At 35.8% G+C, this 13,003-nt stretch overlaps 1 pseudogene; it reads right to left on the bottom strand.

The window, feature by feature from the left end:
* Positions 1–10,681: 10,681 nt before the first annotated feature.
* On the bottom strand, positions 10,682–12,770 carry LOC149173054 (AP2/ERF and B3 domain-containing transcription factor ARF14 pseudogene; annotated as a pseudogene).
* Positions 12,771–13,003: the final 233 nt, after the last annotated feature.

Here is a 13,003-nt window from a genome sequence, read left to right as displayed (position 1 = left end):
TTAAAATTGAGAATTAAATTTCGAATTTAGTCTCACGAGATGTTTAAAAAATAATTAACTAATTCATGTTGAGTTAATTAGTTGGAGAAATTCAAACATGAAGTCTTTGTGAAGTCATGCAACAGTTATCCATTTGATTGATGAAGTTATCCCTTAATTAAGGAGATAAGGATGAGTTGTATTTGAGTTGTAATTAGTTAGCTCAGTTAACTTAGTTAAGTCCAATTAGATTAGTTCCAAACAGTTTGTAGAACTGATTATGAGTTCAGTCAGTTAATGCATGCATGCATGCAACTAGTGTTCTCCATATAACTGAATATTCTCTCATAAATAACTCATGCATGTCAGTTCAGACAAAGACCCAGTTGAGATTAAAGGTAGGGACAATATACTATCAGTTGCAAGAATTTTCCTATGATAAAATTTCTTGCATGCAGAAAGAATTCATTCATTGAGGATTGCACAGTTTTACAGTGTGTAAGAGTAGTGTTCCACTCGGTTGAAGGTGATTCATCCCAGAGGAAAAACACAAGGAAATAGGAGGCTTGGAGGATAGAGGAGAAGGCATATGTGTTGTCTATTATGTCTATGAGCAGCATTGAGGGATTTTACTGAGAGCTGGATAGTTATGAGAGCTAAAGCTTTTTGTAATCCTGAGATATTTCCACTTGTATGATAATACAGATAGCGGGGTTTTTAGCTGAGGCTTTCCCCAGAGTATTCTTTTGTGTTTCATGTGTGAATGATTCTTCTTCTTTGTTATATGTGTTCTGTTTCATCTTGCTCAAATCGATTAAGCTTCTGCAAGTTTGATTGTAGAAGTAGATTAAGTATTTTGCTTTGGTACTTTGCATAATTAGTTTAATCTACAGTGAGAATTTCTACATAGAGTGCGCTAAAGGTTGAGTTCATAAAATATTGAGGTTACATGTCCCAGAAGGACTTCCTCGGGAGTTTTAAAGGTGTGCAACAAACAAAAGCATCGAGATGACGTCAAGACATAATGACATGTAGAGGTAAGTTACATGAAATGGTGCATTGATTGAAAAAAAGTAATGAAGGCAGTGACGTGCCTAGGACGAGATAAAGCGTTTGGCACCAAAGATTTGGACCCAGGTCTCAAAATATTGTCACATGACGGTGAAGTGGGAGGAAATGTAAAGTGAGTTAGAAGCCAATAAAGTGGGATTTTCCTATGTATAGTAAATACGATCTTCGCTCTAGTGGCCATCATTTAAAAGGGGGCTTATCCAATCCCCTAAATTATATTTTGTATAAAGGTTCGCACCTGTGTATTATAACAAGGCTTGAATCAAGTGGTTTTTTTTAAGTGTTTGTATTACACCCTTGCAGCTCCTCACACTAAAATCTTAATTAAGGTAAGTTTCGAATAAAAATGGATTTATTTCCCATAAGGGATAGAGGGAAGTTCTTTTCAATTCAGAATTACGGATGTTGGTGAGAACCTAGCCACCCTTGTATCAAAAGTGTATTAGATAAAGTTTTAAACTTGCTTATTTGAATGATTAAACAAAATAGTGGTAGTACTCGAAGCAAACCAATAAAGGAGATAGCAACAAAGGAGTTGTTTTAAACACAAAAATCGTGGAGAAATACATTATAGTAGGACAATACCTTGAGGAGTCTATAAGAGGTAAAATTGTTTTATGTTTTGAAATTCATATTGTGGTTGAATATTAATGACCATAGGGTGAAGCTTTGATGAAAAGAACTGGATATTTTGTGAGGAAGGAGAGTAGAATGTTTTGATTTGAAATACCATAAAAGGAATGCAATGATGAGGACAGAGCCAATGAAATTAAAGGTAAAAATATCTTGAGAAGAAATGATAGATTAAGTTTATATTATGTTGCAATGTTTCAGAGGCATAACAAATAAACATATTTTGTTTTAGTTTGATTGAAGAGGGAATAACATTAAAGTTATTGAAAAGTGATAAAGCGGGAAATTATTTTTGAGGATGATTATAGAGGTTGAAAGAGTTGATGTTCTCTTAAGGAGGATTGTTTTGAAGAGTACAGAGAAAAAGTTCTTTTGGAGGAGAATTGATTCAGAGGAGTAGACAAAAAGGAATATGGTTGATCATAAAATATTAGTACATGTCTTATAAAATATGTAGGATGTTTTCTTAACTTTATTGATGGAGAATTGTGTTTTTAGGTTACAGAAAGGAAGGTTGGTATTAACTATTGTAGCAGTGAAGTTATGGCAAAGGAAATGTGAGCAAGAAAATCTCTTAAGCGAAGAAAATGTGACAAAACCCTAGCAGTAAGATGAAATTGTTGAAGAGAAGAAAAAAAAAATCTCAAAGAGAAGAGAGAAGTGAGTAGATGAAGATGAAAAAGTGAATAGCTTTGAAAGATGAGGTGTAGACATGATCAAGAAGAAGTAGAAGAGGTTCTACTATAGAGGATAAGAATAAGAGAGGATAGCAAGAAGATGACTCGGTAGTCGCGAAAAATAGGAGGCTTGCTACAAAGATGGACAAGTATTGTTGCATCTCATAAGTTGAAAAATAGAGTTCATAGAAGAAGGAAAGAATGGATATTGATAGTGATGTTAAGGGTTCATATAAGAGAAGTCATAATCAGGTGAAAGGGAATTCCAAAGAAACTATCATAAAGAGGAAGAGTGATGAGGAATTTCAGAAGGAAATGGTTGAGTTAAGATCATAAATCAATCATTTGAAATAGTTTTTACAAGAAATCCATGAAGACTGGAGATATGTTTGGACAATGAAGAAGAAGGTGAGATGGCATACATTACAAAGGAAATTAAGGAAGATTATGTATGAAGGTTTTAAGGAATAACCCAAAGAGGCTGAGTATGAAATTATTTCTATTGAAAAAAGTTATTTGTTGATGAGAAGGAGGTAAGGAATGTCAAGGAGGAATATATAGACAGCCTAACGGGCTACGAAATTAGTTTGGATTAGCATGAAGGTGAGGAAGTTGATGCCTTGAAAGAAGAGCCTTATGTTTTCTAATATGACACTTTGTGTATGATTATAGGATTGGTAGGTGATGATTGATAGGTAAATGATCTGCTTATGTAGGTTGATAAAGAAATGAAACTTCTAGAAGAGATGGATGAGATGGAGGAATTTTGTAAGAACGTGTTTATTGACCTTGAAAATGGTAAATTGAAAAGGAAGTTGTTATGAAAGAGGAAATTGAAGGAGAAAAGGCCTTAATTTTTTTTAGAGGAGAATAAACCAACATCATCTCATGGATAGTATTCCAGTGCAGAAAGTGTAGCAGCATTAGAAGGTGGAGAGATACTTCATGAAGACATGCTCGAGGAGATTTCAATACTAATTGAAAGTCTCATGTTAGAGGAAGAAAGCACAATTGAAGATGATATAGAAATTTTTGGATGAATGGTTGGCAGAATATTTGAGCAGTGTATATTTTTTAGATGACATAGGTACAATTCAAAGGTATTTTCTTAAATTGTTTGAGGAGTTGAATTTTTTGAAGAGGAAAGAATAGAAATCCAAAGAATACATATTCACCTTAAAAAAAAAAAAAAAGAAGAGAAAAAGGAAATTGAGTTTAAAAATAATGATGAGAGGATTGTAAAGTGTGAACAACAAGTTGAAAAGTAGATATGTAATAGTTTTATAACTCTTATGAAAATGGGGGATATGCAATAGTCTGTGGAAAATGACAACAACGAGGTTCAACCAAAGATAGAGGTTGATAAAGTGATTGATGAATTGTGGATGTTGATAAAGAAGACATCCAGGAGAAGATATAAGTGACCAAGGAGGACCGAGAAAAGGAAGTGAAACTGATTGAAGAACTTGGCATCAACAAGGAAAATGGGAACCAACAACATGAAGTGTGGAAACTTGGAGAACTAAAGGCAACAAAGTAGCAACAACATAGAAAATTAAATAGGCATATACAAACTAAAGTTTGGGGCCCAAGAGGATTTTATCTATCTACGGAAGCACGTGGTCATGAGGCCATGAATTTTTTCTTCTTCTTGGGAGTATGATGTAGGATCATCTTACCTCCAAGTTGAAATGCATTTTGACTAAACCTAGGGCTCTTTCATTGATCGAGTTAATTCCCTAATTGAGTGTAATAGTTTAATTATTTGTATTTCCTATGTTTTTAAGCAAATCTAGAGAAATCGTGTAAATAGGATTGAGATTGTAATGAGACCTACTTCGTAGAAGATTTTTGGAGAATGTTGAATGCGTTAGAGAGATTTGCGGGTAGGTTAGATCTCTTGAGGAATAGTTGGATCTAGAGAATCCTAAAGATAGGGTTGTTGAAGTTTTTTTGATCTAAAACAAATTATGGTTTCAAAATCCTTTTTTTATAAAGAACATGGAATGCATGTGTGTAAGTAAGAAGAGAGAAAGAAGTGTGTCGATAGGGCTAGCATAGAAAGGCCGAGTTTGACCATGAGTAAAAAAGGGCCAATTGTATTGTAAATTAGGCAAGACCTTATCTGTAAATTTCATGTACAAAATATGTGAATATTAATGAAAGTAGATAAATTTGTGTGGAAAGCTTTCACTCATCGTGTGCAAGTGAACCTTGTAAATCATATTGTGTTTGTATGTGTTGCATGTGAATCAAATCTCAAGAGGGAGAATGTTTTAGGTAAGTAACACGAGAATGAAGACAAGGAAGAGAGTCCCTTTACAATGGAGTATGTTATTAATGGATTGTTGATAAACATAATGAATCAATGATCTAATTCAATTAGAGTGCACAATTAGAGTGCACAATATAGCAATCAGATTCAAACAAAAAATTTGATCAGAGTAAGCGCAGCGTAGGCATGGATATCCATTAGCTGAGAAAAGGTGTCGTCAAGGAATTAGTTTGAGTATTGGATACCATGTGTTAAGACCTATGAATAGAAGGACAGGCATAACAAAATTCCAAGACATAATTTATTAAAGCCTACGATATTCCATCATCCAACAAAGATCGAGATTGATGATTGACGGAAATTATTTCCATCTCCAAGAGTCTGTTACCTAAACGAGAAAAGGCGTAACATGTGAAAGGAGTAGCTTGGATAACTAGACATCGGGTAGAGTTGGAAATTAGCTAATGAGAAAATTAGCTAGGTGACGTGGACTTCCAATGCATCAAGTGACATGTTGAGATGACAAGGTTTAAACTGTGGGAAAAGAAATGGTAGTGGATGGAGAAATTCACATCTCGGAGTTTTAAAAGTGTTAAACAAACGGAAGTTTTGGGATGACGTATGACCGAGATGATTTGTAGAGGGAAGTGATGTCAAAATGGCACATTGCTTGAGAAAAAACAACGAAGGAAGTGATTTTCGCCCAGCAGGATAAAGATATGGTCCCAGGTCACAAAATGCATTCACACGGTAGTGAAGTGGGAGGAAAAGTAAAAAGAGTCATGAGCCAATAAAGTGGTTTGTGCCTGTGTATATTATATACCATCTTGGCTCCATTGGATATCATTTAAAAATGGCGTTATCCATTCCCCTGGCTTATATGTTGTATAAAGGCTTGCACGTTTATGTATTCTCATGAGCCTTAAATTTAGTGTTTTTTATTATACTCTTGTAACTCCTCTCACTAAAATTTCAATAAAGGAAAGTTTGGAATAAAAGGGTATTTATTTCCCTTAAGGGATAGAAGGAATCACTTTTCATTTCATAATTGGGGATGTTGGTAAGAACCTGGGCACTCTTGCATCAAGTATAGGCACTTCCTCTTCAAGAACGATAGGTATCACATTACTGAAAAACATATTTTCAGTGAGAAATAAGATACTAGATTAAAATCAAGGAGAATGACATCTCATCTATGGAAGTTGGAATATAATAGAAATCATCAAGGTATGCAATTTGTTTATGTATCATATATGTAATTTTTTGAATTTTTAATTTTGTATAATTTATTTATTTAATTTGCCAATTATTGTTGTGATTTCTTCTATGCTTCATCATGAAGGTCATCAAGGCATTAATAATGGGCTTCCATGAGGAATGAAAACTTATTCCACTCAATTCATGAGGTTTCATGAGTACCTAAGAATAGTTCATTTTTTGATATAATGCATATAAGAAAGAATGTGACAGAAAAATTATGGCGAATCATAGATGGTAGGAGGGATAAAGAAAGAATCATCCAAATTGTAGTGCCATTCAACAATCCAATAATGCAATGTAGAGTGTGACCCTATTAAATATCTATGGACACTAAAATAGCCTTCCATGTTTATTAACAGAGAAGAAAAGCAATGATAAGCAATGATGTAAAAGAGTTCATTCGAAGAATTAAATTTCCCACAGGCTCTTCTTCAAACATAAAAATATCTTAACAAAGAAAGGTGATTTTGGTGAGGTAAAAACACATTATTAACATAACTTCACTAAGGTAGTTATTTTTTTATATATATTACAACTTTAATATACATATTCATAGTTTTTTTTCTTCTACTTTGGATTGATAAATTAATATTCATTTTTATTGATATAGCATGTTCTACTTCTATCTCTCCTAGACAACTTCAACAACAATGTCAAATAAATTACATTTCATCTAGGGAAATACATGAGGTAAGTAGCGATTTAAATACCAAGTGTTTTTTCCATTTGTTATTTAACTTAATGACATTTGTTTTACTTGTAATCTAATATATTATTTTTTGTTGAAACATGTCATTTCCTTGTACCATCTATAGATGGTTTTCATTGAAATAAATCCATAAAGAAGATATAAAGTATTGGAATGGAGAAATTCCTAGTCGAAAGGGTGAAATGAAAAATTATCTACCTTTGGAATTTTTGGGTGCACAAGAACGTTATCTCATGCACCAAGTTGAGGAGATTGAATTGTGTGGACCTGTGCACACAAGGTCAATGTGGATGGTGGATAGGCACTTGAAATCATTGAAGGCTTTGGTTAGACAAACAGCATGCCTTTAGGGTTCTATGGTGGAAGCATATATGATATGTCAATCCATTGTGTATATTAATTAGTATCTTCCTAAATTAGCAACAAATATGTAGGTGGATCACATTTGGGATGTGAACTCCATCAAAAAAAATTGAAGGGGAACACCTATTGAGGAATGGTAGAATAAGAAAAGTGAGAGGTAATTACATATTTAATGTGGAGATTATTTATAATATGTATAAATTTTCATTTTTACTTATATCATTCCTTTTTAATTTTTATTCTTTCATCATTGTTAATATTGACCATGGTAACTAATAATTATTGGTGAATTTTGGTTTTCTGATAAAGTTGGTCTAGTGTAGGATGCACTACATTTGTTCATTGCAAAAAATCTTGACTCGATGAAGGTGTGTATTGAAATATGTATAGAATTGATGATAGGTTATCATGGGAAGGGGTGTGTACATTGGTTATAGAATCTCGTCATAAAGGAGACACCAATCTTACACAAAGAGAACTTGATTTAAAAATGGTTTGGCAGATAAATAGGAAAGCATGCATTTTCACCCAACAATATTTTGTAAGTTATATTATAGATTATTAATGTGCATGCATGTGTGTTTCTTTACTTTCCAGTTTATATAAATATTTCATTAATTCACAGTTGCTATTTTTATGCTTCTAACATATTGCAGTTGAAACACCACAAGGTTATGTTGTATAATGGTCGTAAATTTCACGTGAAAAAGATGGGATAAAAAGAGGAAAAATATTGATTGTGGGATAAATATAGTCATCTAGGTTACTAATGTTTCCTCTCGAAGTGACACAAATCCTGTAGTGTTTAGTTTTATGTGTTTGTTTAGTTGTAATTCATCCACTGCCATTCCTTTGGCTTAGTTTCATTTTTCTAGGAATCCAAAATCATTGCCTCTTATGTTTGGTTTTGGTGGAAGAGTGGTTAGTTTATAGGGGCATTTTGATTCTTCCTCGTTTTTTTTTATGAGGATTTTTTGACACCAATACCATTACCTTCTCTTTCCTTAACCATTTTATCTTACAATACATTAAGAGTCAATGTGTCATCAAATCTATAAACATTCCTTATTGATTTCAGTATTAGAGTCTCATATTCCATATATTCATTATCCTTTCCAACATCATCATTTCATTATTGGAGTCACATATTCAATATATTTACTCTCCCTTCCAACAACATTAGATGCGCCACTTTGACTTAGTTTTCCTTCTTCATTAGCAACCCCAACATTTTGAGTTGCATTTCTAACATAATCATCTTTCTATGTAGAGCCCTCATTATGTGATATTGACTACTAGGGATGTCATACATAAGAAAATATATCTTTGTGATTCTCCAAATCTTGGTATTTGTTGGCTTGAAGTTTAAGGTTGGAACAAAGGATTGGGTGGTTAGAGAAGAGTTGACAATGAATAGGTTTCAATTTAACTTGAATGTTTAGCTAGTTTGCATCATTGTATATAGTCAAAACAAGTAAATAGCTCATAGATAGTATATAATGATTTCCTAAGGAGGAAACCATCCAAAATAGTTTGGGAGTGAATCAAGGTTGGATGGGTATAAACCCATTATGGTTCAAGACACAATTCCTCTTTTTTCTCATAAGACTGCTCCCACAGGTTCCTTTTATCTACTTTGTCTTGGAGGATTTATGCACCACTATATATTTAGTTAACAATGGATGTTTTTGAAATCTAATTATACCAAAAATTACACGACCGTAGTGCCCCATCCTAGGAAGGAGGAATTAAAGATCGAATGAAGTGGAGGGAATGCATGACAAAATGATGTGTATCATACACTAAGAGGGGCCTTATTTTCAATAAATTTGCATACTTTTCATTGAATTGCTAATAAGTATGGATGATGGTAGATTTGCACAAATAACTTTTCCTAGGATCAATGGGGAATGTATAAGTGCAAACTAAAATTTTGAAAGTAAGATATGTATGGTCTACAAAGTGAGGTAGATGGTGTACACAAAGGTTGGATATTTCATTCACGATGAATAAATTACTCATAACATAGTCCACAATTGTCATTCCACTAGGACAAGGATAATAAATAAAGCTGGACTACCCTAGGAAACATGGAAGACCATTTGACATTATCATTTCATGGGAATGCATAAGCCTAATAAGGTTCCTAGCATATGGTGTGACTATGGAATCAATAGACTATTTGCAAAGACCTAGTTCTCCTTTTTCCCAATTCATGTATCTTGAGCAAGTTTTAAATCGTATCATATACTTAGCATTGCATATTTTTTATATGAGCATTAAAGTCACCTAAGAGAATAACATCACTCATAGCAAAAATTTAAGAGATCTTAGGGGTCAAGTCAATAAATGGTGTTTCGACCTTGCTTCTTACGACATAAGTTGAATAAGATGGAGGAAATAACAAATTGCAATCTACAATTTCACATTTGAGTGTCCTTTGTCTATTGATAGCCACAAGAAATTGGCATGGAAATTTCAACATTCCACTTGTACCTTGGAGGCTAAATCATCTCATACAAAGCACACAACACCTCTCGACTCTTTATAACTATGACAAATCACTATCTTATAAGTGGAAACCATATAAACCAACTAGGAGGAGGCAAATATTTATCCTTTGTCTTATAAATCTTTATATGAAATAATTCGCTTATTTTGAATAACATCTCTTGTATAGCTATGGGAGAGGAAGAATATCCTTCTCCTTTCAATAAAGAGATTGAGATAGATAATTAACGTAGACCTGAAATCTCTAACATCACATTGTGGAGGAAGGTCATGGTTTTGTCCAACCTAAAGGTGGATGGCCTCTAATTAATTTGTTTTTTTATGTATCATAATCCGTTTACCTGGTTTTCCAACCTCCTTCAATTGCTTCTTTAATTTTTGGATTCCTCATTTTATTTTTTATGACATTTTTTTCTAAATATTATACTCACATAGAAATTAACAACATGGCTCCAACAACAGCACAACCTTCTTGAATCCAGTGGAGGGGTTCTGTCGATAACAAGCATGCGATGTCGGAATCGGCCGCATTAGAGGAGTCGTGTCGTTAATGTTCAAGTTGTGGACTCTCGTCGTGGGATCCTGATTTTGCGGCGATAAAAGTGTGCACGATGGCGATAGGCTACGGCCGATAGCGGAGTATGCAGACCATGGCGATAATCGACGGCCGTGGCTGACTCCTACATTAATTCGCCTGCCTGCTGTCCTTGTGTTTCGTCCGCAGTCGTATGATTGAAATTGGAATAACATTTTGAGGTTTTTTTAAAGTTAAAAATTCACCGTTGTATTGATTTAATTTTGAGTTATTTTAAGTGTGAATTTTTTTTTTATGTTTTTGGGTGGGTTTTTTCAGTCCAATTTTTCTAAAATTTGAGGAATTTATTGAAATTACATAAATTTGATGGATAGCTAATGCATAATCAAAGTGCTCTAAGGCTTTTTCAGGGCGCTGACTCCATATATGCCGTCAAAAAACCAATTTAAATAACACAAATTGAAATTTTACCTCAAATTTTTCCGCTAAATTCCAGAACAAGAAAGTCTAAAAACTCCTACTAAAAACAATTCCATTTAATTTTCTCTATCTATCCTGGCAACACATTTATGGGGATAAACAGTAAAATGATAAAAAAATAAATTTCAGTACAACAGTAAAATGAGAAGTTATTTATACATATTTTATCAAAAATAAATATTTTTATATAAGAACGCAAATATATTTAGCCTTTTGTGATAAAGGGTAATAAAGCTCAAAAAATAGACTCCCACTAATTAAAAAAAAAAAACAATCATCCATCTCGTCTTTTCCGGCCAAGCAACACCTACATAACCGCAGCCGCTGCTGCTTTCCGTTACGTCGGCAGCCCACTCCCTCCTTCAACCGTCAAGCTTGGAAAAAGATTTAACTGCGACTGCCGAAGATTTACCCCAAATAACCGGACGAAAGATTTGTGTTCTATTAAAGTGGATGCCTCTCGGAGATCCACGAATTCCAGGGAGGAAGGATTCACTTCATCCGTCACCCACTTTGGGGTTGACACAGAGTAGTGAAAATTGGGGCAGAGAATCGAACGATGGTCGACCGGTTCGATGATTGGCGGCGGCTGCGTGTCAAAAAGCTTAGACCATTGCGGATATCTGGGCGTGGCGATCGGAGTGATGGACTGCAGGCAGCTTTTTAATGGCGGAGACGGGGCGGCGGTAGGGAGGAAATTGCAAGGGCGGCGGCGGCGGCTGATGGCAATAAAGTGTTTTTGAGGAAGGGAACGCGAACAACTCCGCTCAAAGGTAACGATGTCACCCGCTTGGAGGCGTTTTTCCTTAACGAAGCGGTTCCATCCCCTGCTGAGCACGTAGCTTTGACTGCTGTTCCAGTAAGAATAGCGGAACCACCATGTTTTGTAGGCTCTGTCCTCGAAATTTAGCAGGACTCCCTTCCGCTTACCCTCCCCCGACGCCATGTCCACGTCGACCTCGAGGGAGAAATATTTCTCGGCGAACTGCTTGGGGATGACGAATCGATTCAGCTTCCCGACGTCGCTGGGCGACACGGTCTTGTCGAACAGGTGCGCGCGGGGCTCCGAGGATTCTGTGGAAGTTGAGTCCGCAACATCGAGATTTTTGTCTGAGGACGGCTTATTCCTCTTTAGTTCTTCATCGTAGGTGTGCTTTCTCAGCATGTCTACAATTTCTCTCTTAGAGTGGCCGCGGAGAAAGACGGCCTCCTGGTGACTTTCGACCAAGTTCAAGTTAGTCATGGCGTCGGCGCCACGGAACTTGATGGCGGCCCTGTCGTAGGCCCTGGCCGCAACTTCTTCTTGGTTGAATGTGCCGAGCCACACGCGCTGGTGCTTCTCGTATATCTGAGCACCCCACCGCCCGTTAGGCTGCGGGACAACGCCCTTGTATTGGGATGACGGCAGCTTTGTGAACGATTTCTCCTTGCCCTGCTCAGAGGGTGTTTGAGTATTCTCGGCGGAGAGAACACTGATTCCGCTCCCCGTCCGTTCAAGTCCTGCCCCATCCGCGAACGAAAATTTAGAGCACAATGACTTGCCAGCAGCCACAGGCGACAGGTTGGGGTCTTCGTCCTCGGTCACACTCCCGACCTCCTCGTTCTCTGTTGTCGTTGAATTGGCTCCCTGCTCTTTAAATGCGGTGAAGTAATTCGTCGGCCTTCTTGAATAACTTGAACTTTCAGCCTCTGCTGTAAAGAGACAACCGCCCAAGCTTAGAGCCACACCAGGAGTAGTAGCGCAATTGCCATTGCCCGCAGCCTACAACACATACACGGAAACTGACTTACTTCAGGAATCTACACAGAGCATATCCCACATACACTAATAGTAAATATCTATGCAATAAAATCCAAAGCGTTGGTAATACCCAACACATACACGACAAGCAGGTGCATACCAATGGGTTTGTATGTGATTTAGTTTCTATTAGGTTACTGTTTTAAATCGAAAGATTAATGATAAAAATCACTTTTGAGGAAATTAAATTTTCTATAAAGTGTCCAAGTACTTTTCAGAATTCTAATTAAAATTCTCACCCTTCTAATTAAAACAGTAAATCATTCTTCTATCATCAAACTGAAGGTCTAAATTTAAGCTAATTAAAAAAATTAAATAAAAAGTAAAACACAACACTTCTGAGCAGAACCATAAGTTTAAACTCCAATAGCTCTCTCGGACAAGATACACACACACATGAAGATATGGCATTAACTAACCTTGTGCACATTGTTAGGAGCCTCCTGCATGGGCACAGTCACAGCACTGCAAGACATATTCAAGCAGCCACTGAAACTCGCATAGAAATCACCCAATTGGGTATTATACTCACAACTGATATTGTCAGAACAACGTATATTCGATAATTATATTGATCGAACGCAGCACTGAATAAGGAAACAGAATAAATGCAGATAAGGAGCAAACAATTACAGAAAAAACTATACAGGAGGCAACAGGCAGCAACAAGTATATATACAGATTTAGCCTCTCTGCCGGTCCAGTGCAG

Source organism: Pinus tabuliformis, chromosome 4_2, assembly GCF_031772625.1.
Source record: "Pinus tabuliformis cultivar Carrire ecotype Pingquan chromosome 4_2, CPIR1, whole genome shotgun sequence".
Taxonomy (NCBI): Eukaryota; Viridiplantae; Streptophyta; class Pinopsida; order Pinales; family Pinaceae; genus Pinus; species Pinus tabuliformis.
This window is presented reverse-complemented; position numbering and strand designations above follow the sequence as displayed.